Here is a 24,112-nt window from a genome sequence, read left to right on the forward strand (position 1 = left end):
CCCGTCTTCCATCAAGGCACATTGTAGTTTTCTGGACTTAACATTGAATTCTACAGCTTTGGGTAACAAACGCAAGCTTGAGGACCTACAGCCCGTCTTCCATCAAGGCACATTGTAGTTTTCTGGACTTAACATTGAATTCTACAGCTTTGGGTAACGAACACTGTCACCCTGGTTAGCACTATCAGAGACCCCCTATTGCATCAACCCCCCCCCCCCCCCCCCCCCCCCCGCAGTTAACATGCTTCCATTGTCTCCTTGTGTAGGCCGGAACTGCCGACGCTGGTTTAAACCGAAGATAGACACAAAAAACTTGGGAGTGGGACTTATCGGGTCCCGACCTGAAACATCACCCATTCCTTTTTCTCCAGAGATGCTGCCTGTCCCGCTGAGTTACTCAGCTTTTTGTGTCTATCTTAAATTGTCTCCTTCCCACTTCTGATGAAGGATTGTCGACCTGAAACATCGACCATCTCTCTTCCCCCACTGCAGCCGGACCTGACCTGAGTCTGACACTTCCACGGAGTGTCCAAGCCCATGGTTGAAAGATTCCTTCAATTAGTCCCACTCCCCACATTCCAGCAACCTTTTTTCCAAATAACTATCTAATTGTCTTTTGAACTAGAAATCTATTATTCCTGTTTTTGCGTCCACAGTCCTGTCAGGTAGGATAGTGAAATTAAAAATAACTTTTAATTACACAATTTACGGCAGATTTGAAAATAGTATATGTGTGAATTTTGAATGCTGATTTTGCTTCCAAGTAAAGAAAGCAGAACTCATGACTAAGTGCCAAGACATTGGCAATGCAGACTTTGCAATCGCTGTATATATTCCTCTCGCTATCTCAACAAAGGTCACAGTGTCAGAGGTTCACCACCCTGAACATTACTCTATCTACGGCTGTAGTTTGTGAGTGCAATCCACAGTTCAAACAGGTGGACAGAGGTCGCTGGTGCAACAGTAGTATCTTGCATAGAGGCCTCAGGGCTGCAGCCAGGTGTGGAACGTGGGAGAAGGGAGGAGTCCGTGCAGTTCCCCAAGCATATTCCAGCATTCAGTGAGATTGGTGATCTAATGCCACATACCTTTCTTTGCCCTAAGCCCCCAGAGTACCGTTGGTTAATAAACTTAGCTGGAGGCAATTGCGATTTATGGCAGAATTCCAAATTTCTCCCACACCCTGCGCAGCGATAAGTTTCCTGCCCCAGTACAAGTTTTTAAACTCTACCCCATGGTCCAAGACACTCCAGCCAGTACAAATAGTTTCTCTCCACCTCATCAATTCCTCTTGGTATCTTGTAAACTTATCTTTCTACATTCCATGGAGTACAGCCCTGGTTTCTGTAACATGTAATTTAACTCTACGAGTCTACTAGTAATTCTGGAAAATCTCAAGATGAAAGGGGCGAGGTTAGTACCATCATTAGTTTGAACCAATGAGCTCGGCACAGCGAGTGGAGCTGCTGTTTCACAGTGCTGGAGACCAGAGTTCGATCCTGACCTCGGCCGCTGTCTGTGTGGAGTTTATACGTTCTCCCCGTGACTGCCTTGGTTTCCTCCTGCATCCCAAAGATGTGCCGGTCAGTAGGTCAATTGCCCCCAGATTGTGGCTCAGGGGTGGAATACGAGTGGAGTGATATGGGGAAAATAAAATGTAGGATTAGTGCGGATGGGTGGTTGTTGATTGGCACAGGCCCAGTGGGTCAAGGGGCCCGTTTCTCTACTGTATAACTCCCACTCTAACTAATAACAATAAAGACACATTTCAGACTGGTGTAATTCTGATCTATGACAACCTGCACATGATCCAACGGCGAGAGCTGCATTTTCACAGTTCAGAGGACCTGGGTTTGATCCTGATCTCAGGTGCAGTCTGTACAGAGTTGCATGTTCTCCATATGGATTTCCTCTGGATGCTCCAGTTTCTTCCTTCATCCCAATGATATTTGTTTCTGATTTTCTCAAAGTTTCTTATGATGTGGAAGCAGGCCATTCAGCCCATCAAGTCTAACATATAAAATTGTAGCAGGAGGCAGCACCTGCCTCCTCAAGCCTGCCCCACTATTCAACATGATCATTACTCGTCTACTCTGGCTTCAATTCCTCTTCTGTGCCAATTCCCCAAGGCCAACAGTTCCTTGATCTTTCAAAACTACCTCCAATCACCCAGCCTCTACAAACCTCTGGGGAAGAGAATTCCAGGATTTCCACCACTCTGCAAGAACAAATTTCTACTCACCTCCATCCTAAACACTCCTTTTCTTGTAACTGTATCCTCTTGATCGAGATTCACCCAGAAGTTTAAACATCTCAATATCTAACCATTGGGATTCTCTACGACTGAATAAGGTCACCCCCCCCCCCCCCCCATTCTTCTATTCTCCAAGGAATACAGGTTATCTAGATTCTCTTGATGGATTGTGATGAATTTTTACTAGAAACTAGGGAACTTTATACAATGTGAATGAAACCACTGCTTAGTGACAGAACTTCACAAACAAAATACAATTCTCCCATATATAGCAAGTAACCACAATGAAAAAGATCACAGTTCCCTTCACTTTTTTCTTTGTCTGCCCCTTATTTGCAAAACTGTTGCCATCAAGCTCTGGCTTCAGACCGTGGATATCTTTCTCCAGTTGCAAGTCCAGGCCACTCTTCCCACATGGACACTCTTCCTAGACCTTGTGGTGATTCCAGACCAACATTGCCCATACCTGTGGCTTCCATCTGCTTCTCTGCTGGGTTCCAACCAGCGCTGTTCATGATCTGATCTTGATCCGCAAGTGATTGAGAGTTTGCAAAGTAGCAACTGAACGAGTAGAAGGTGGATTTCCGAAGTTATCAGAAATATGTTTGGCCACCTAATGCTCTTCTGTTTGGGTACCCCAGCATATTTCACATTTGGCGCTGCTTCAGCTAGTGCCTTAATCAATGACACTCCATCATAATTCTGTTCTAGGTATGTACCTATGTCAGAATTTGCCTTTTCATCAGCAATAAGTATATATTTGTGCTTCATTTATCTTGAATAGTCTGCCAATATCATGGATACCCCTGGACCAACCATCTACTTCCACCCCTTGGCTCCTTCCCAGTTCTGATGCCATAGCTTGCTCCTTCTCAAATTAATAAAAGCAACAAAAATGAAGAAACAACGCAACTGCAGATATTGGTTAATACACAAAAGGACTCGAAATCCAAAATGTCACCTGTCCATGGTCTCCAGAGATGCTGCCTGACTTGCTGAGTTACTCCAGCACTCGGTGTCCTTTTAATAAAAGCAACACATGAGAGTCTAAACCAGTTAGAGGGAAAGGGATGCCAGCTCCAGTCCCCAGAAAGTAAGCAGCAACATTTATGTGGAAGGTTCATAACAAACAGCGATTTGCAACCACTCCCTGGGCTGTACCCAACGATGCACAGCTTTATTAATTTCCCCTCTGGTCAGTGGTGCAAGTTGAATAAATTCTTGAACAGTTTCTCCTTCTTTGCAGGTACAGTGATTTCATTTTCACTTCTTCTCTGAAGGCCTGCCATGCTCTTGTACCAGCCCTTCTGTTCAGCCTATAACAGACCCAGCATCTCCTAAAGATTGCCCACCTGGATGGCAATTCATTCCAGCTTTATTTGATAGTCATACAGTGTGGAAACAGGCCATTCGGCCCAACTTACCCACATGTTCCATCCACACTAGTCCCACCTACCTGCGTTTGGCCCATATCCCTCCAAATCTATCCTATCCATGTACCTGCCCAAATGTTTCTTAAACATTGCAATACTATCTGCCTCAACTACCTCCTCCGGCAGCTCGTTCCATAAACCCACCACCCTGTGTGCAAAAGTTACCCCTCAGGTGACTCAATTTAATCAGGTTTGTTACCAATCAAAGGCCTTTCTTCATCTAAAGCCATTAAGCAGATGAACAAATTTACTACAGATTTTTCAAGGACACATTCCACTCATTCTGATGCTACTTTGCAAATTCTCTATCTATTTTCCTTCCTCAGCTGAGCTCCACCATTGACTGCTCATCTCTTGTAGTTTGGTTGCTAGGCTGCAGTTTCTAACCATTTCCTGCTGATGTCTGCCAGTTGTGATCTCCTCCGTATGGCACTGCATTCCGCACTCTAACCATTCGCTGTGCAAAACTATTTTGTACTATTTAGCATCTTGGCAAAACTAGGTTGCAAAAAAAATTTCCCAAACGATGTTGCCACAAATGAACGGCTTGAGTTATAAGGAAAGATTGTGTAGACTAGGGCCATTTTCCCTGGAGCAAAGGAGGCAGATGGCAGAGTCATAGACTCAGATATACAGCATGGAAAGGGGCCCTTCGGTCCAAGTTGGCATACTGGGCTAGTCCCATTTGGTCCATAGCCCTCTAAAGTCTTTGTATGCAGATATTTGTCAAATGTCTTTTAATAGTTGTAAATTTATAGGTGATATTATGGAAGTTATACAAAATGACAAGGAGCATAGATAAGATAGATTGCCATAGCCAAGGTAGGGGTGAATAAATCTAGATGGCATAGGTTTAAGGTGAGAAGGGGGAAATTGAAAGGGGATCGGAGAGGCCAATTTTTCCCCAGAGGGTGTGGGAACAAGCTGTCAGATGAAGTGGGGGAGATATCGGGTCAGGTTCATGGATAGGAAAGGTTTACGAGGGATTTGGGCCAAGCACAAGCAAATAGGTCAAGCTATAGAATACAGCTCCGTCAGGGTGAAGGCCTGTTTCTTTGTAACATGTTGCTTTGGTTCTTTAACAGTCCATCGCACAATGTGTGCTCTTCTGTGAATGGGAACCGTTTTGCACTAATTACTCTGTTTATGTCCTTCATATTTTTAAATACTATTCCTCTCTCAGGTTCTAGGTCTGTGATGTGCCTTCCTGTTCTCCGCGGTATTCCAAAGTCAGGTTTGTTCATTATCTTCCGCATGACATAGTCGATCATGACAATAAACAGGAAGGGGGATAGAAGGCAACCTTGTCTTACCCCTGTGACAATGTCAACTAATTCTGTGTTTCCTGAATCAACCTTGACGCAGCAACTGGATCCCTCGTAAAGGTTCTTGAAGATGTTTCTCAAAGCCTCTGGGATGCCATACACTTTAGGAATTTGCCACAGGGTGTCTCTATGTACACTATCGAATGCCTTTTTGAAATCAACAAAGTCTATTAGTATTGCCTTCTGAAATCCCAGGCATTGTTCTACCACATTTCGTAACACAAAGATCTGTTCGCTGCAGGATCTTCCCATGCGGAATCCTGTTTGTTCATCACGGAGTTTCATATCCAGAGCTGCTCTCAGGCGCTGTAGCAATACAGAACAAAGCACTGCTGGTGTCATTTTCCCGATGACATTGCACTGCTAGCAGAGTCGAGACACACCCTTCAAGAGACGACAACTGCTCTGGAGGAGAATGCATCAAAGGTTGGATTAAAAATCAGCTGCCAGAAGCCCAAGACCATGCAGACTGGAGACCAGCAGCCAATAGACCAACTGATAATCAACGGGGAACCTGTGGAAAACGCCCCAAGATTTACTATCTTGGCAGTATGTTCACATTAGATGGAGATGTAGAAGTCGACATCAACTCCCAAATTGGTAAAGCTGCATCAGTCTTTAGGGCCGAATGGCCTACTCCTGCACCTATTGCTTATTGTCTTCAGACGAATGCAGCAATATGGTCTAGTGGCGGGATATCCAAGATGCTAAAAGTCAAGCTCTTCCAGTCCGTAGTCCTCCCTACAGCCCTCTATGCCAGTGAAACATGGAAAATCGATGTGATTAAACATAAATTGGATGCATTCCAACAACGCTGCTTGAGCAAGATCCTGAAGACTAGCTACAGAGACCACATCACAAACAAGGAGATCTACTGTGAAACTGCAACAAAGCCTCTCAGCCAGGACATAGAGGTACGCAGGATGAAATTTGCAGGACGTGTATTCAGAATGTCACCAGAACGTGCACCTAAGATAGCAATGACATGGCAATCTGACGGAAGAAGGAAAAGAGGCCGACTCACATGGAGGCGAACATTCCAGAAGGATTTGGAAGCCCAGGATGCAAGCCGTTCGAGGGTGGAAGATGTCACACAGAACCGAACAGAATGGCGAAAGCTTGCTGCCCAATGCACTCAGTGTGGGAGGAACTAAGTCTAAGTAAGTAAGTCTCTCAGCTTCAGCGACCCAAGTTTAATCCTGACCTCTGGTGCCGATGGCATGGAATTTGCACATTTTCCCTGTAACAGCATGGATCTTCAGGTACTCTAGTTTCCTCTCACATCCCAATAGTGTGCATGTTGATAAGTTAGTTGACCATTAAATTGCCCTATGTAGGTGAGTGGTAGAATCTGAGGAACAGCCGATGAGGATGTGGGGAGAATAAAACAGTGACAGCCTCTGTACGTATATGGAACAAGCTGCCAGAAGAAGTGGTTGAGGCAGATGCAATGACATTTAGAACACGGGTATGGGTCAAACTCAGGCAAATGAGATTAACTTAGATGGGTACTTGGTCGGCATGAATGAGGTGGGCCAAAGGCCCTGTATCTGGGCTGTGTAGTGGAGGTCATCCAAAACTCTGCCATCCATTCTCTGCCCACCAATTCTTTTCACTCATCACACCTGCTTACAGAGGGATACAGCAGAGAAACATCAATTAGGCAGATTACCAATGAACTGGACTCTGGAGGAAGTGGCAACTCAAATAGCCCTATTTCCAGTCACTTCTTAGTTCAATTGGCATGGGCTTTCAAGAACTCTTCCTCGTTGATTGTCACAAGTTCACTGGACAAGGAAAAACTCCTACTCAATACACATGTAACAGCTGGTTGGTGATCAAGCTGCATGAGCTCAATGTCCAGAACAGTCAATCCACTCAACAAAGTTCAAGCAATGCCTTGGTCACTGGCCCCAATGGTGACAACAAATGGTACATGATATTTTCCTCATTACAGACCCATCTATGGATATTGTGGCAGAGCAGATCTTCACCAGACCAGCAATTCAGAGGACTGAACTCCTCCTCTAGGGTTACAAAGTGAAATTCCACCAGGGAAACAAACAACGTAATCATCATTACCCCATCATGCCCACGCCTGCCCCATGCCTTTTAGGAAAGGAAACCTTCCAACCCCATTAGACCAAACGTTTATGTGTCTGTACCCACAGCAAAGTAACCATCATCTGAAATGATTGATTGATAGACACTTTATTAACACGTGCCATGTCACAGTGAAATTCTTTGTTTTGCAGACCATACACAGGGTATGCAAAGCTTTGCTACATATGGGCGCCAACAAAGTTACAAAATATTAATTATAGCCCCGAATGGTGCCTCTTTGTTCTGATAATCTGAGGAACAGCCAATGAGGATGTGGGGAGAATAAAACAGGGTTTGGTAGGATAGGATTAATGGAGAAACGGGTGCTTGATGATCAGTGAGGGTTTGGTGGGCTTGGGGCCTGTTTCTCTGCTGTATCCCTCTGTAAGCAGGTGTGGTGAGTGAAAAGAATTGGTGGGCAGAGAATTGGCGGCAGAGTTTTGGATGACCTCCACTACACAGCACAGATACAGGGCCTTTGGCCCACCTCATTCATGCCGACCAAGTACCCATCTAAATTAATCTCATTTGCCTGAGTTTGACCCATACCCATGTTCTAAATGTCATTGCATCTGCCTCAACCACTTCTTCTGGCAGCTTGTTCCATATATGTACAGAGGCTGTCCCAGAGTCCGTTGGAAATGTTCAATCTGCAAGGCCATAAAGGTGTGGTTGAAGGCAGCAGGAGATGTGGTGGGCAGGGGCAGAATCAAGTAATGTTGTGGAGGAATTAACTATTCAGTTCATTAAATAATCTGGACCTAAAATTTCTAGTATGTTGAGGGTGACCAGGAACCTGGCATCAAGAGCATCTGGTTTACTCTGGAAAGGAAAGTTCCCGTCCTTATAGGTTATCTCTGGCCTACACAGGGTATGCAAAGCTTTGCTACATATGGGCGCTAACAAAGTTACAAAGTATTAATTATATGGTGCCTCTTTGATCTCGGTGGCTCCTCACGCAGGGTCCCCCTTTGTTTTTGGTGGTACATCCTCAACCGACCTCATGCGCCCACTGCGGGCCCATCCAACCTCCGCACTCACCGCGGGCCAGCCCTCGGCCGCCCGCCGCCGGATCCTCTCTTGGACGTCTCCACGGCACTCGCCGGTAGTTTCTGGCGGCCCTACTCACTCACGGCCCCCCCCCCCTTGCTCTCGCAGAGCGGGTCCCGGCGACGTCTGCGGCGGCCCACAAGTCGGGTCCCAGCGACGTCTGCAGAGGACGAGCCGGTCCTACTTGACGGCTTGGCCCCGCTGCTCGCCGGGAACACCCAAAATGATTTGGAAACCAAGTCCTCTCTCTTAAAAGAGATAACCAATCGCGCCCTGTCACACTTCATCAATATTGATGAAAAACAGTTGAGCATTTGTGAGTGCATTTTTAGAGGAACAACGGGGCCAAAAGCTTCTTTCTGAAAAAGGACTCAATGTCAATGCAGCGGTTTAGCCGAGAAGTATTTCAGTTTACTTTCATCCATGTAACTTAAACTCGGCTAGAAGCTGAATTGGAATCATACAGTTCTCCACCTGCGTGGCTGCCACCCTTGAGTTTCTGATTTTTCAAGACCAGGCCACTTTCATTAGGAACTCAAACACTATCTTCAATTCTAAACTGACACCTAGTATAACTCACACCTGAAACTATCACAAACAAATGCCGCACTGCATTCCCAAAGGATCTGTGCTTTATATCTGTGCTTCACAACCTTGGGGCATCCCACTTCAGTGCTTTTACACTGCAATTACCATAGCAATGCAGGGGACATAACCAACAATTTGTGCACAGCAAGCACCAAAAACACCAATGATTCATTGACGAGATAGACTGTGTTATGTGATGCCGGATAAGGGATGAATAATCTGGAAATCAAGGAGAATTCCTCCATTCTTTTTTGAACAACTGTGTTTCAGAAGATGGAGCGGCCCTTAGTTTAAATGTCTCATCCAATACATATCAGATTAAGCAAGTCAAGGGAACGGTAATTTTAGCTGATGATGCAAAATGAGTGGTTATAAATCATCTGCTATATATATACACAGACACATGCAGATACATATACATACACACACACATAAACATACACACACATACACGCACACATACACACACACATAAATACACACACATACACATAAACACACATACACATAAACACACATGCATAAATACACATGCATAAACACACACACATATAGATAAAAGCTTAAAAGTGAGGCACATTGATGGTCCCAGTAGAGCTGCTGCCTCACAGCTCCAGGGATTTAGGCTGAATCCCGATCTCTCCAGTGTTCCCTGTGCAGACTTTGCATGTTCCCTCAGTGTACGTGTGGATCTAGCGGTGCTGGCTCAAAGGGCCGAATGGCCTCCTCCTGCATCTATATTCTATGTTTCTATGATTTCCCTCACCCCACAAACACAGGTTAGGAGGTTAATTGACTATTACCCCAGAAATGTTGTAGTTGGCAAAAGAAGCAAATGAGAATTGAGAGACATACGAGAGAGAATAAGTTGTAAAAATAAAAAATAGGAGGGTGAATGGCACGGATGGGATTTTGGAGCAGGGAACCACAATGAACTCAATGGCTGAATGGCTTCCATCTCTGTCGTCATCACTGAGTACAGAACTACTATAATAGTACCATATACCCTTGGTAAAGACTGCATCCATCTTACTACTGCCCTGGCAACCCAGAGAAAAAGTGGGAGACTAAAACAGAAAATGCAGGCAACACTCAGTAGGTCTGGTTGTGTCTGTGGAGAGACAGAGACAGAGACAGAGACAGAGACAGAGACAGAGACAGAGACAGAGACAGAGACAGAGACAGAGACAGAGACAGAGACAGAGACAGAGACAGAGACAGAGACAGAGACAGAGACAGAGACAGAGACAGAGACAGAGACAGAGACAGAGACAGAGACAGAGACAGAGACAGAGACACCCACACCCACACCCACACCCACACCCACACCCACACCCACACCCACACCCACACCCACACCCACACCCACACCCACACCCACACCCACACACACACACACACACACACACACACACACACACACACACACACACACACACACACACACACAGACACAGACACACACACACAAACACAAACAAAAACTGAATTAATGTATTAGGTTGATGATAGTGCAGCAAAAACGGAAGAAGTTGGAGATGGAACAGCTTTTAAGATGCAGTGGAAAGGGAAAGGTTAGAACAAAAGGGAAGACACCCATGGGAAATTAAATACAAAAGTAGGAAGGTTAGGCTTCAGTTATACATGCCAAAACCACATTTGAAGAAGTATTTTACAATATTCGTTCTTTATTTGATGAAGAATGTTATTACTTTGGAAGTAGTTCAGAGAAGGTTTACTAGACTGTAGTGTTACTGATGTGGTCAGGTTGCCCCATGAGAAATCATTGGCCAAGCTTGGCTTTTATCTTTTAGAAGAGTGAGACGGGACCTGTCTGATGTCTGCAAGTTCCCCAGGGTGGATGTGGAGGGGATGTTACACTGTGTGAGAGAATGTAGTTTAAAAATAAAAGAGAGGAATATATGTTTTTTCCTCCCAGAGGGTCACGAGTCTTTGGAACTCTTCCTCAGTTAACAGTGGAAGCAGATTATTTCAATATTTTAAAGCAGAGGAAGATAGTTCTTGATAAGGAAGTGAGGGAAAGACAAGAGACATTTATTGTCACATGCACCAATTGGTACAGTGAAATTTGTGGTTACCACAAGCAAAAGGGAATGCAATTGAGGTCACAATTCTATTGGCCATAGTTTACTAAATGGTAGAGTAAACTCAAGGGGTTGTGTAGGTTAATTTGGACAATAGTATGTTATAGGGCGGAGAGCAGGAAAGATTAAATGATGAAAGAGATGTCAGTGTAAGATAAACGAGGACGGTAATGGGACAAGTAAGAGACCAAAAACAAAATCTAGAAAAGACAAAGGTTGGAGAACTAGAATAATCTGTAGTTTTCAGGTCTCAGTGGTGCAACTGGTAAAGCTGCTGCCTCACAGCACCAGAGACGGTTGACTCTTACTGACTGTGTGGAGTTTGCATGTGTGAATGGGTGGTCAATTGGCAACATGGATTCAGTGGGCTAAAGATAAAGAGCCTGTTTCCATGCTTTATTTTTCAAGAAATCTTTCAATAAATTATTCTAGTCTGTAATTTTTTAACATTTAAAAAAAGAGGACCAGGGGGAAACAGGAGCTTCAGCTCTCCGAGTCCATGCTGACCATCGAGCACCCATATTCCAGTTCTATCCCCCACACACGAGGGACAATTTACAGAAGCCGATTAACCTACAAACCTGGACGTCTTTGGATTGAGGGTGAAAAACGAAGCACCTGGAGAGAGCCCACACAATCACAGGGAGAACGTACAAACTCCTCACAGACAGCACCCAGAGTCAGGATCGAATCGGGGCCTCTGGCACTGTGTGATGGCAACTGTACGGCTGCACCACTGTGCCGCATCCAGTTCTGCAAGCTCTTCCTGCAACTTACATTCAGTTTCATTGTACGGGAGGGCAGAGTGGGATTAGAGTATGACAGTGACAGACTGAACAACAGCATCTCTCACTCGCAATGGCCAACCGCAGCAATTCCATTTTCATTCCAGGCTTTCAGCATCTGCCATATTTTGCTTTTACACCAATTGTACCTGTTAGATAACTTAGCTGGTAATGGATAATCAATTAACACATTTCTATGGCATTATCGCAGTTAAATCAACGGGTTAATGTCTATTAAAACAGTAGGCTAGAGAATGCCATATGTTGCAGTCAGTGTTGATATGTTATTGCCAGGAATTATCTCAGAGTAATATGGTCTGTGTTTGGGCAATTCAGAACAATACAGCACCTACAGTCAAGAGTGTTTAATTATCATATCTGCAAACAAAACAAAATATTTGTTTGCAGCATCAAAACAGGCCTGTAAATGAAATACAGACAGATAATGTATTAAACTAAAAAATGCAATAAATGAATAGCCACAATACTAGTGCAAAAAAAAAATCTGCCTTTACTGCAACCAAAGACATAGAAGTTGCAGTTGAGGTTAATGTTGTGTAGTGTTGGATGGCTGTTGGGAAGAATCTATTTAGTTTCATTTAGAGATACAACATGGAAACAGATCTTTCGGCCCCTCGAGTATAATTAATACGTTTTATAATTATGCGGTGCTTCACAAAACTACAGCAAAACTATTTAGAAATGAAATTATGAAATATTGTTTCCACACAGTGGGTTGCAGAAAGCCAGAGCATCCCTGCACCCCACCAACAATATGGGCCTGTCCCACAGGTGATTTTTTAGACAACTACAGGCGACTAGTTTGTTGCCTGGAGTTGTCGCCAGTTTGTCGCGACTAGTTTGTCGCCACATGTTCGCTGGGAGTAACCTCCTCAGTCATGCAAAATGTTGTAGCGTCTTTCTGGTTGCCGCTAAATTTTCAACGTTGAAAATTTTTCAGCAACAGTGGGTTTGACACCAATGAGCGTAGTCGCCAGGATGACATAGGTTGTCGCCGGTTTTACAGAGACCTGCTACAACTATGACAGTCGCCGGCAGTTGCCTAAATTTTTTATTTTTTATTTTTATTAAACTTAAAAATAAATAAATAAATAGATAGAAATCGCCAAGTGGGACAGGCCCAATACCCATCCACAAGAGGAAAGGCCACTGGAAGCCAGTGACAGTCTGGCTGGACTGATGTTAAGATATTGAGGATAGTGGAGACAAGGTGAATATCAAACAAGGCACTGGCTAACTGAAGGTAGGATCAAGCTTAAGGGGTTGAATGGACTTACACCACACACTACTCTGAATCAAGACAAATGGAGCAGTGCAAGAGCTCGGATGGCAGGCAGGTGGAGTGTGGGCTGTGGGACAGGGAGCTGTGGTGTGTGGGCATTGGGGCAAGGAGCAGCGACAATACTTTCAGCACCTGACCAGCATTTACCCCCTCATTAAAATAAATGTTCAGGTTATGATTCAGCTTATGATGCAAAAAGATAAAGATTTGACTGCTTCTGAAACCTGGAAAGCAGTGTTGGAACGTTTGGATTAATCACACCTGGCAGAAGGTTAAACACACATATTTTGTTCTCTGGTCTGTTAATCCATTAAGAGTTTAAAAAGATGCAAGTGGCCTTTGGCAGAATAGCTTTATTACTATGCTTTAAATAATATATAATAATTATCCCAGAGTAACAGGACAGGCACTGATTTGAAGCTATCACTGCATTCTCTGGAACGGGCCTTTTTCCTGAAGTAGCCATGAGCAATTTATCCTGCAAATCTAGCTTTGGGAAGCTCGCCAGAAATCAAGGTTATATCTGCACAATGTACAGTTTTTAAACAAATGCCACGTAAATTAGGGAAGTTATTTTTGTAAGACAAGTTGCACAATGAACTGCAAAATAAAAACAGTAACATTGCAGTACATACCTCCATGAGAATGAAAAACATGTATCCCTCTGTAAACCCAGCTCCTAATCTAACAATTCAATATGATCATGGCTGATCATCCAACTCAGTATCCTGTACCTGCCTTCTCTCCATACCCCCTGATCCCTTTAGCCACAAGGGCCACATCTAACTCCCTCTTAAATATAGCCAATGAACTGGCCTCAACTACCTTCTGTGGCAGATAATTCCACAGATTCACCACTCTCTGTGTGAAAAATGTTTTCCTCATCTCGGTCCTAAAAGATTTCCCCCTTATCCTTAAACTGTGACCCCTTGTTCTTGACTTCCCCAACATCGGGAACAATCTTCCTGCATCTAGCCTGTCCAACCCCTTAAGAATTTTGTACGTTTCTATAAGATCCCCCCTCAATCTTCTAAATTCTAGCGAGTACAAACCGAGTCTATCCAGTCTTTCTTCATATGAAAGTGCTGACATCAAAGTGGAGCAAAGTTTTTGTTGCACTGTGGGAATGAGGCAAAGGGACAGGATGCTGCGTGTTCACGTTGTGGGAATCAATGGCTGAATGACGCAGAGTCTGAACAACGTGAACCACCATTCTCTCCCAGCTCAGGGTTTGGGTGAGGGGGAGGGTGGTTGCATCAAAAGATCTATCATTCAGATGAGACTTTAAACTGAGGCCTTGTCTATACTTGTCGATGGATACCACTATTTCAAAGGACAGCAAAAGGGAGTTCTTCCTGGACAATATCCATCCATGATCCAAGGCACTGATCAACTACCCCATTGTCCTCTGTGCGATTTTACGGTGAACAAGTTATGTACTACTAGGTATCTACACCACCTACTTCCCCTTTGGTCCCCCAAGGTTTAGAAGTGACTTGCATCTGTCTCTATCCTGTCGGCTCTGAACGAGCCGAAGAGTACTACACAAGTTCCACGGTCAAGACGCTTCACAGAATGGGTAGGTGGGTTATTTGGATGGTGTGCACTTCTTCCGTTGCCCCAATGAGACTCTTGGTATCATTCTTGATACCTCACAGGTTAAAGATTCCCAAGCGCAGGCAAGAATATTTTCTCATGAATACTTTGAGAAATACAAGACTGTGAGAACTTCAGAGAGGTGAAATTGGGAGAGCGCCTGCCAGTTTTCATTGATGGGTCAGTTGGAGAGAGTTGGCAGCTTCAGATTCCCGAGTGATAACATCTCAGATGACGTTTCACAGACGACGATTACATTTTCATAAATGTAATCACCAACTTTAAAAAGTAATTTGGCATGTCACTCAATACGCAAACAACCTTCTACTGTATGATTGCATTATGGCTTGGCATGGCAATACCAATGCACAGGGATGTAAGAGACTGCAGAGAGAGGTGGAGTCAACTCAGGCCAATATAGGAACTGCCCTCCCTGCCATCAAAAACATCAACATGAGATGCTACCTCAAGAAGGCATCGTCCATCATCAAAGATCCCCATCATTCAGGCCAAGCCCTCTTCTCGTCACTGCTGTTGGGTGGGACGGATAAAGCCTGAAGCCCCTCGCGACCAGGTTCAGGAACAACTAATTTCCTACACCGTCAGTTTATTGAACTGACCTGCACATCACTAAACTTACCACGGCAATAGCCACCTCTTGCGTTACCATGGACCTGTTTAATACTTGTGCTTTTGTACACAGTCTTTTATTTTTCACTGTCTTGTACAATGTATGTTTGTATGTGTCGCTCGGGTCTATATGCATGTGATGATGCTACAAGCGAGTGTTTCATTTCACTTGCACCTTACTGTGTGTGTGTGTGTGTGTGTATGTGCGCGCGCGTATGTGTGTGTGTGTGTGTGTGTGTGCGTGTGCGTGTGTGCACATGTGACGATAAACATGACTTGACCTGAACGTCTTTGAAACATTTTCTCAGATCACTCTCCATGCCAGAGCACAGATCATGTTGCTCATTCCTGGTCTCTTGCTGTGCATGCAGGAGATGTGGCCCAGGCACTGCAACTCATGCATGCTCAGGGATTCACTGTTGGAGACATTGGCCTGGAAGGAGACACAAACTCTGGTTAATTTAGGCTGACAATGGATGAGGATGATGTTGCACAGAGCAGCAGTGGTGCCAACTCTCCAGTTGCTCACATTTCTGAGACAAACTGGACAATAGGGATCATCACTGCCTGTTTGGCCGGGGGTTTGAGTCTTGGTCTTCGAACACTCTTATTCACAATTGGCCTAAGCCACACCATCACCGAGAGGAGGTGGATTTTAGAGTTGATGCTTGCTCCTGCAGAATGGCATCTCCCCAGATGTGATCCAAGTTTTACGTTACTTGACAGGGGATCTTTGCTGTCGGAAAGCTCAGCCCGTTGCATGCATTTGAAGCCAATAAACATTGGCTAAAATCTCTGTGCAACCACAAAACAATGTTCCCAATTATATCCAGGTCTACAGAGAGACCGGCTTCACTTCACCAGGTGAAAATAGCAGGGCAAAATCAAGAAAGCACTTTTCCAAACTGGCGATCCTGTATACGGTCTGAGTCTACTACTGCTGTACACTTGTACTGTATCTGAAATGCTTATCTAATATGTATCTAATTGCTAATGTATAATGATACTTGTACTGAACTGTATACAAAAATGAATTTCACTGTAACTCGGTACATGTGACAAATAAAGTACCATACCATTCCAAGACTCAGGATGTCCCAGAGAGGTTTTGCAGTCAATGAAGTTTGTTCATCATAGTAATGTTGGCAGCCAATGTGAACACAGAAAGCTTCTGCAAGCAGCAATTTGTTCAGCTGTCATTGATCAATGACATTGACTGAGGGGTAAACAGTGGTGAAGGTTATCAGGGTTAGCACCTCCGCACTATAGTACCATGGCATCGTCTACATCTTAAGACAGCAGATGTCTTTTTAATGCTTCAGCCTAAAGGCAGCAGCTCTGATGGGCCAGATTTGATTTTGTTTTGTGGTGTCCTCAAAATTCCAGGACTGGGAACTTGAACACATTCTTGTGACCTGGGAGGAGGCCTCTTCCCACTCACCTGGAGCGGATATTCAAGGGCTGACATTTCAATGAGACTGGACGGGAACAGTTTTTTTAATGTACAGAGCGATCTACAAGTGAGGAAACGTACTGATGTCTTGCGGTGTATATTGTGCAGAAACCTCCTAGGAGATGAGAGAGTGGAAGATGCTCTCAATCCCAGAACTGAGACATGACAGTTACCCTTTTTTTTCTGGTCAATGATGTGCTGATATGTCGAGTACAGATATTTCTGTGATAGCACAATAATTGTTAGCAAACCTTGTGTTACAGAAATTAGCATGTACAAAACACTGTGGCAATGGGCGCAAGGTGGTTAGGGGCTAGAGTTACAGACTCGCAACAACAAAGTTACTTTTCCCACAGGACTTTCAAAAATAAAGGATTTTTCAGTAGCAATGTGTATTTTTTGTTGCAAGCTAAAAATATCAAAGGCTTTGTGTTACATTGTATGATCGCACTAGTGTCAACAGACACGAAGACAGACACAAAATGCTGGAGTAACTCAGCAGGTCAGGCAACATCTCAGGAGAAAAGGAATAGGTGACGTTCCGAAACTTTTCTCCAGAGATGCTGCCTGACCCGCTGAGTTAACTAGCTTTTAGTATCTGTCTTCGGCTTAACCAGCATCTGCAGTTCCTTCTTTACACATTTGGTCAGTTTCAATGGCCACCTGTGGTTACAGTAACAGCTGTGTTCTGAAGAGACAATGGCGTCTGATTACTGTGGTGAGGCTACATAGAAATGTTTTTCCCCGCCCCTATCCTGTTCCAATATCCAAAATCCAAGACACCTATTTTTTGCTTGTCAATTTCTAAATTAGCATTTAACTGGTTCCATCGTTACCGATCAATATCGTGTAATAACTAATTTGGCCCACACACTGCAAACAAATCCCTAATTCACCTACATTATATCTAGTGGACTAGCGGGGTACCGCGAGGCTTGGTGCTGAGACCGCAGCTATTTACAATATACATCAATGATTTAGATGAAGGGATTCAAAGTAACATTAGTAAATTTGCAGATGACACAAAACTGGATGGCATTGTGAACTGTGAGGAGGATGCTATCAAAGTCAAAGTAGCCTTTATTGTCATTCAGACCTTGTGGTCTGAACGAAATTTCGTTGCCTTGCAGGATGAGAATGCAGGATGACTTGGGCAGGTTGGGTAAATGGGCAGTTGCAGTTTAATCTGGATAAATGTGAGGTTATCCACTTTGGTAGCAAAAACAGTAAGGCAGATTATTATCTAAATGGTGTCCAGTTGGGAAAAGGGGAAGTACAACAGGATCTGGGGGTCCTTGTTCATCAGTCAATGAAAGTAAGCATGCAGGTACAGCAGGCAGTGAAGAAAGCAAATAGCATGTTGGCCTTCATTGCGGTGGCCTCAATAGGCCTGACTTTGGGGTGAACATGGGGTGGGGACTGGACATTGTGCCTTCCTCCACAGTGCTATCCACTGTGGGGGGATGATTTTTTTGTCTATTTGTAGTCTTGTAGGTCTGTGTCCAAGATGGCTGCCGTGAAGAGAGAGTGGACGCTGGCGCGATTTGGTTGCCGCTGCTCCCTCTTCACACTGTGTTTTTGATTTTCTGTTTTTGGATTGTATCCTGTTTTTAATTTGTGTCTCTGTGATGTCCTTATTGTTATATTCCGATTATATGTTTACTATGTAAGGTGTCCTTGAGATTTTGTATGAAAGGCGCCCATTAAATATAAAATTTATTATTTATTATTCATAACAAGAGGAGTTGAGTATAGGAGCAAAGAGGTCCTTCTGCAGTTGTACAGGGCCCTAGTGAGATCACACCTGGAGTATTGTGTGCAGTTTTTGTCCCCTAATTTGAGGAAGGATATTCTTGCTATTGAGGAAGTGCAGCGTAGGTTCACAAGGTTAATTCCCGGGATGGTGGGACTGTCATATGCTGAGAGAATGGAGCGGCTGGGCTTGTATACTCTGGAGTTTAGAAGGATGAGAGGGTATCTTATTGAAACATATAAGATTATTAAGGGTTTGGACATGCAAGAGGCAGGAAACATGTTTCCCATGTTGGGGGAGTCCAGAAACAGGGGCCACAGTTTAAGAATAAGGGGTAAGGCATTTAGAACGGAGATGAGGATACACTTTTTCCACACAGAGAGTTGTGAGTCTGTGGAATTCTCTGCCTCAGAGAGCATTGGAGGCCAGTTCTCTGGATACTTTCAAGAGAGAGCTTGATAGGGCTCTTAAAGATAGCGGAGTCAGGGGATATGGGGAACAGGGACAGGATACTGATTGTGGATGATCAGCCATGATCGCATTGAATGGCACTGCTGGCTTGAATGGGCCGAATGGCCCACTCCTGCGCCTATTGTCTATTGAAAACGCATTACAGCAGAACTACCTATCCTTCCAGCATTTGTATTTTCTTTTGCAGAGCCAACTTGCAGTCAAGTTGTACCCACCCACACACTCTACCAACCTTTCCAGGAAAATCTTCCTCAATCCGTCTGAGGAAGGGTCCGAACCCAGAACATCGCCTCTCCATGTCCTCCAGAGATGTCGCCAGGCCTACTGATTTAATCCAGCACTTAATGTCTTTTTTTTGTAAACCAGCATCTACCGTTCCTTGTGTTTCCCGAGCATTGTTCCCTGCTCTTCAATTCCTCACCAGACTTCAGCTTCACAGAGAACAGACTGTCTTGCTCAAGTCACCATGGTAGCTGGCAATTTAAATCCAGTCTACATGTAAAGGACAACTAAAGTCATATCATTAGCTATGGTGATTATGAAGTTATTGCATTGTCATTAAAGACTTAGTTCTACAAGGAGAGCCATTTGCCATCCTTATCCAGTCTGCCAGACATTCAGACTAATCTCTGTGATTAAGCAACCTCGAAAAGAGTCCTGAAAACCATCCACTTCAAGGGAAACTGTGGATGATCAGAAATTCTTGCTTTGATGGCAACTCCCATATTCAATAATTAAGTCTGACCAGTGCTTGTCTGTCCGTTATGCAAATGCAGCAGCCTCACACACTGTCCTGGCAAAATGACCAAATGCAAGTACACAAGGAAAATAGGACCATTCAGCCTTCAAGGCAGCCCCACCTTTCAATACATCATAGCAGATCTATGCTGGCCTTAACCCCTCCTCTGGGCCAGTTCCCCCATGTCCCTCAAATCCTCGATCTTTCAAATATTTATCCAGCCATCTCCATATTAAATATATCTAAAGCACGCCCCACACAGAGACCCATGGCATAGAGGATCAGCACCAATATGATGTTTAACCCCAGGATTATGACAGTGTTGAGGTATCTGTGTTATTATCATAACACGGACCTGCGCAACAAAACTACCATTTATATATATCACCATCTAACATTGTAATGGTCCCAGAGGACCTCTCAGGAACATATAAACAGAGAGCATAAGAGTCTGATGAAGGATCTCAACCCAACGCATCATCTATCAATTTCCCTCCACAGATGCTGCCTGACCCGCTGAGTTCCTCCCACACTTTGCTTTTTGCTCAGTATTTGACACCAACTCATACAAGGAGAAACTAGGGACAATGACAAACAATTGGTCAAAAAGTGAAGTTTTAAGGAGCATTTTCAGAAGGGAAGACAGAGAGGTTTAAGGAGGAAGATTTCAGAGGATAAAGTCCAGGCAGCTGAAAGCACAGTGGCCAAAACTAGGTCAAAAGATGTGGGGGGCATGTAGTACAAAACTGGGGGAGGCCCAGGGATTTAAGGGCTGAAATGAGTTTTTACTTGTACTAGTTACCCCTGAAATTATTGCTCACTCTGTTATTAAAATGGGCAAATGACTTTAGATTTTTTGACTTTAGAATTGCAGCACAGAAACAGGCCCTTCAGTCCATTAAGTCTGCACCAACCCGTATACTAGCATTATCCTACACACTAGAGACAATTTACAATTTTACTAAAGCCAGTTAACGTACAGACCTATACGTCTTTGGAATGTGGGAGGAAGCCAGAGCACCTGAAGAAAATCCACATGGTCACAGGGAGTACGTAGAAACTCCATACAGACAGTACCCACAGTCAGGATCGAACCTGGGTCTCTGGCACTGTATGGCAGCAACTGCACCCTTGAGCCACTGTGCCTTCCTTTTGCACAAATCCTTTTGATTTGCTCCAGTGTGTGCACAGTAACACAGTTCTGTTTTTCACATGGAGTGATTGCCATACAGCCACAAACGCCCTTGACCCAAATGGATTTCTCGAGGCTGTTTCAGAGGTCTTTTTAGAATCAACCTCACTGCTGAAGCTCTGGGGTTACATCCAGCTCTAGCATGAATAAGCACAGTCAATCCTTCCTTAACTGCTCACATTATGGTTCCTGGGCACAGCAACTCTTTATGTGCTCTTCCCAGAGAATGATTTACTATCAGACCATTCTATTTATGTATAATGTTTTCTGACCTGATTGGATAGCATGCAAAACAAATATTTTCACTGTACCTTTGTACAGGTGACAATATTAAACTTTAACCTAAAGCTCAGAGAGTATGGGACGTGCCTCACCACTAAGATCACAAGGTGCCACCTCTATATTTTCAAATATTTTACACATTTAGTTGAATGTAAATATTTTGCACATTTAGTGGACTGAATTTAAATTCGCCACCGGCCAAGGTGGGATTTGAACTCTCGGCTCCATCACCAGTCTGCACTTGTTAAGCTGCCAGTGTAACCACAATCCAACCACCTCACACATGAAATAGGGAGGGGCGAGGTTATGGAGAGAGAGTATTAGCTCGCAGGAGATATTGACGCGAACCAGGACTCTCATCCACTCTTACTTGTTGAATCATGACGCCAAAGAAACACACAGGTCGCCCCACATTTGGCCAGATGGTGGAGAAAGTGGGGACGCCGAGGTTAGGGAACGACTCTCAATATTTAGATCCCGGCCTTTCCAAAAGACAAATACTTTTTTCAAAATTCCTGTTGCCGAGTCTCGACTCAAAACGTTGACAATTCCTCCCCTCAACACACACACACACACACACACGGATGCTGCTCGACCCACCGAATACGTCCAGCAGTTTGTTGTCCATTTTATAATTTTAACAAAAAAGAACAAAAATCACTTTACAGAGTCAGGTGCAGAATTTCACAGGACACAAAAATCCCCCTCCCCAAAAAAGTCTTACTGGACACACACATCATCAAATGGAAAGGAATTGTCCATTTTATGACAGGGCCAGTTGTTGTTTTGAACAGAGCTGTTCTCCAACACAGCCTTTGAGTCCAGCATGTTTTTAGACACACTCCCTTATTCTTAGTGGGTTGAATTGAATGTTTTTTTTAATAACCCTTTTAGACTACTGTTTGCAAACTGTTCGGAAGAAACGTTAAATGCATCTACTTTTATTTAACAACCAGCGGTTTGTTTTCTGTTTGTATATAAACAACTAAAGCGCAAGGTGCAGAGAACAGGTGAACAGTTCCATCCCAAGGCCGGGTTCCCACTCGCTTGCTTAATGCTTGCTTACCTTGCAGGTGGCTTCTCTGGTTAGGATCAGACAGGTAATCACCAGCTCTGGCTCCCTCGCATTCTTCTCACGCTCTCCTTTCTTAAACGATATTGTCCCGCTTTCTTCGATCTTCCTGCGGTGACTTTAAAGGCAGTAACATCGAGCCCAGCGTTCATTCATAAAACATGCCGACATCTTTCAGTGTGGAGAGGTGAGGAGAGAAGGGGAAGATGCTCAACAGGGGGGAGGGTTTAAAGGGGAGAGGAAGGAGACAGACAAGGGGAAAAGACACACACACACACGCCGAGGCGAAACTGCGGACAGGGCGAGATGGCAGCAGATCTCCTTTGTGCGAGATTCAAGTCAGTTGGGAAGGAGCCAACCTACTTGCAGCAAGGCGGAGTCTGAGCGCTCACACACACACACACAGCTAGAGCAGCTGCACCATTCACTGGCCGCGCTACGATCATGTAACAGGAGCAAGGCAGGGTGCGGCAAATGTACATCAAATGCAGGTTGATTTTGTTGTGAAGCCTTTTCTTTCCGCGTGAATCTCCGCGCTTCACAGAACGCGAGTTTTCAGGAGAAATCAGCCCTAAGGCTTTTTTTTTTTTAAACACACATCCTTGCACCGCCGTTGTTATTTATCATTTAATCGTTCCTGCACTCTCGCCTTTCACACACCTCTCCTCTACCTGCCTCCTCCCTTTTAAATAATTCTACAACAGCTTGAGACCTGTTCGTCCTGTGACACTGGAGGATTTTACAGCAGAGAAACGGACCATCTGCTGCAGACTAGTGTTCATGTCCCTGTGCCACCCCTCTCTCGACCTCTTTATCTTGACTCATGAATAACGCCACCCTCGCCATAATCCTGAGTATCTCTGCAGACCCATCGCGTTCTGTAGAAGCGGGGACCCAGGGGACAGGCGAGAGCTGATCAGCGTTTCATGAAATGCTAACATTAAAACAATGACAATACAAGTGAGCCTGAAGACAATCACTTTGAAAGCTGGTGAGCCAAACGCAAGAGGTAGAATACCACATCTTGAAGAAACGAGGAACTACAGATGCTGGAGTAACTCAGCAGGTCAGGCAGCGTCCCTAGAGAACATGGAAGGTGACGGACAAACAAAGAACTGCAGGTGCTGGTTTATACCACAGATAAACAAAAAGTGTTGGAGTAACTCAGCGGGTCAGGCAGCATCTCTGGAGGAAAAAGATGGGCGGTGTTTCGGGCCGGAACCCTTCTTCAGACTCATGTGGGGAAGTGTGGGGTGGGGGTGAGAGCTGGAAGAGATTAGAGGCAGGACAAAGCATGGCAGGTAATAGGTGAACACAGATGATAGGACTAAAGGCTCTGGCAGAAAGTCAGAGACAGGGTTGAAGAGTTGCAAATAGTGAAGGCAGAGAAAGGAATGTGGGTGGAATCGTTACCAGGCAAGAACTCTGGATACAGCAAATACTCCAGGACCAGGCAACATCCCAGCGATGGTACTGAGGAGTTGCATCTCATAACTAGCTGCACCTCTAGCCAATAGTAAAACGACGATACTGTCCAACAATGTGGAAGCTTGCCAGGTAGGTCCAGTACAGAAGAAACAGAACAATTCAAATACAGATAATTACTCTCAAACATTTACAAAATGATGGAAGGTGATTAGTGCTGAAGTGTGATGCCCAGTTTGGGTTTTGAAACAAAGACAGGATATTTGGGAAAAACTCAGCAGGTCAGGCAACATCTAAGGGAAGTAAAACAATCAAGTCTTTAATCCTTTGTCTTCTTATTCTATCGTCCATCTTGTTACAGATGTTGACCTCACTGTCATCGTCCGTCCTGAAAAGAACGCAAGCTCCGGCGACAATCAGTGGGAGCCATCACCTGGCGAAATGGATGATGGTGGTAGCAGAATTAGCTCAGGATACTTCCAGTTTCCAGCCAAATATGGACGCTTCTGCTATCGGGCCAATCCTTTGTCAGAACTCCCCGATTACTTTGGGC

At 44.4% G+C, this 24,112-nt stretch overlaps 1 protein-coding gene across 3 annotated transcripts in view; it reads right to left on the reverse strand.

Moving 5' to 3' along the window:
- Nucleotides 1-22,530, reverse strand: part of LOC116971177 (coronin-2A-like) — a 128,523-nt gene extending 105,993 nt beyond the window's left edge. For 2 of the 3 annotated variants that reach the window (XM_033018134.1, XM_033018132.1), the window contains exon 1: nt 22,129-22,521. The gene's annotated coding sequence lies outside the window, so the exon portion shown is untranslated. Of the gene's footprint in view, nt 1-22,128 lie in introns of all 3 variants that reach the window. The other variant, XM_033018135.1, reaches the window with a different exon arrangement.
- Between the last annotated feature and the right edge of the window lie 1,582 nt (nt 22,531-24,112).

This window comes from Amblyraja radiata, chromosome 3 (assembly GCF_010909765.2).
Source record: "Amblyraja radiata isolate CabotCenter1 chromosome 3, sAmbRad1.1.pri, whole genome shotgun sequence".
Lineage (NCBI taxonomy): Eukaryota > Metazoa > Chordata > Chondrichthyes > Rajiformes > Rajidae > Amblyraja > Amblyraja radiata.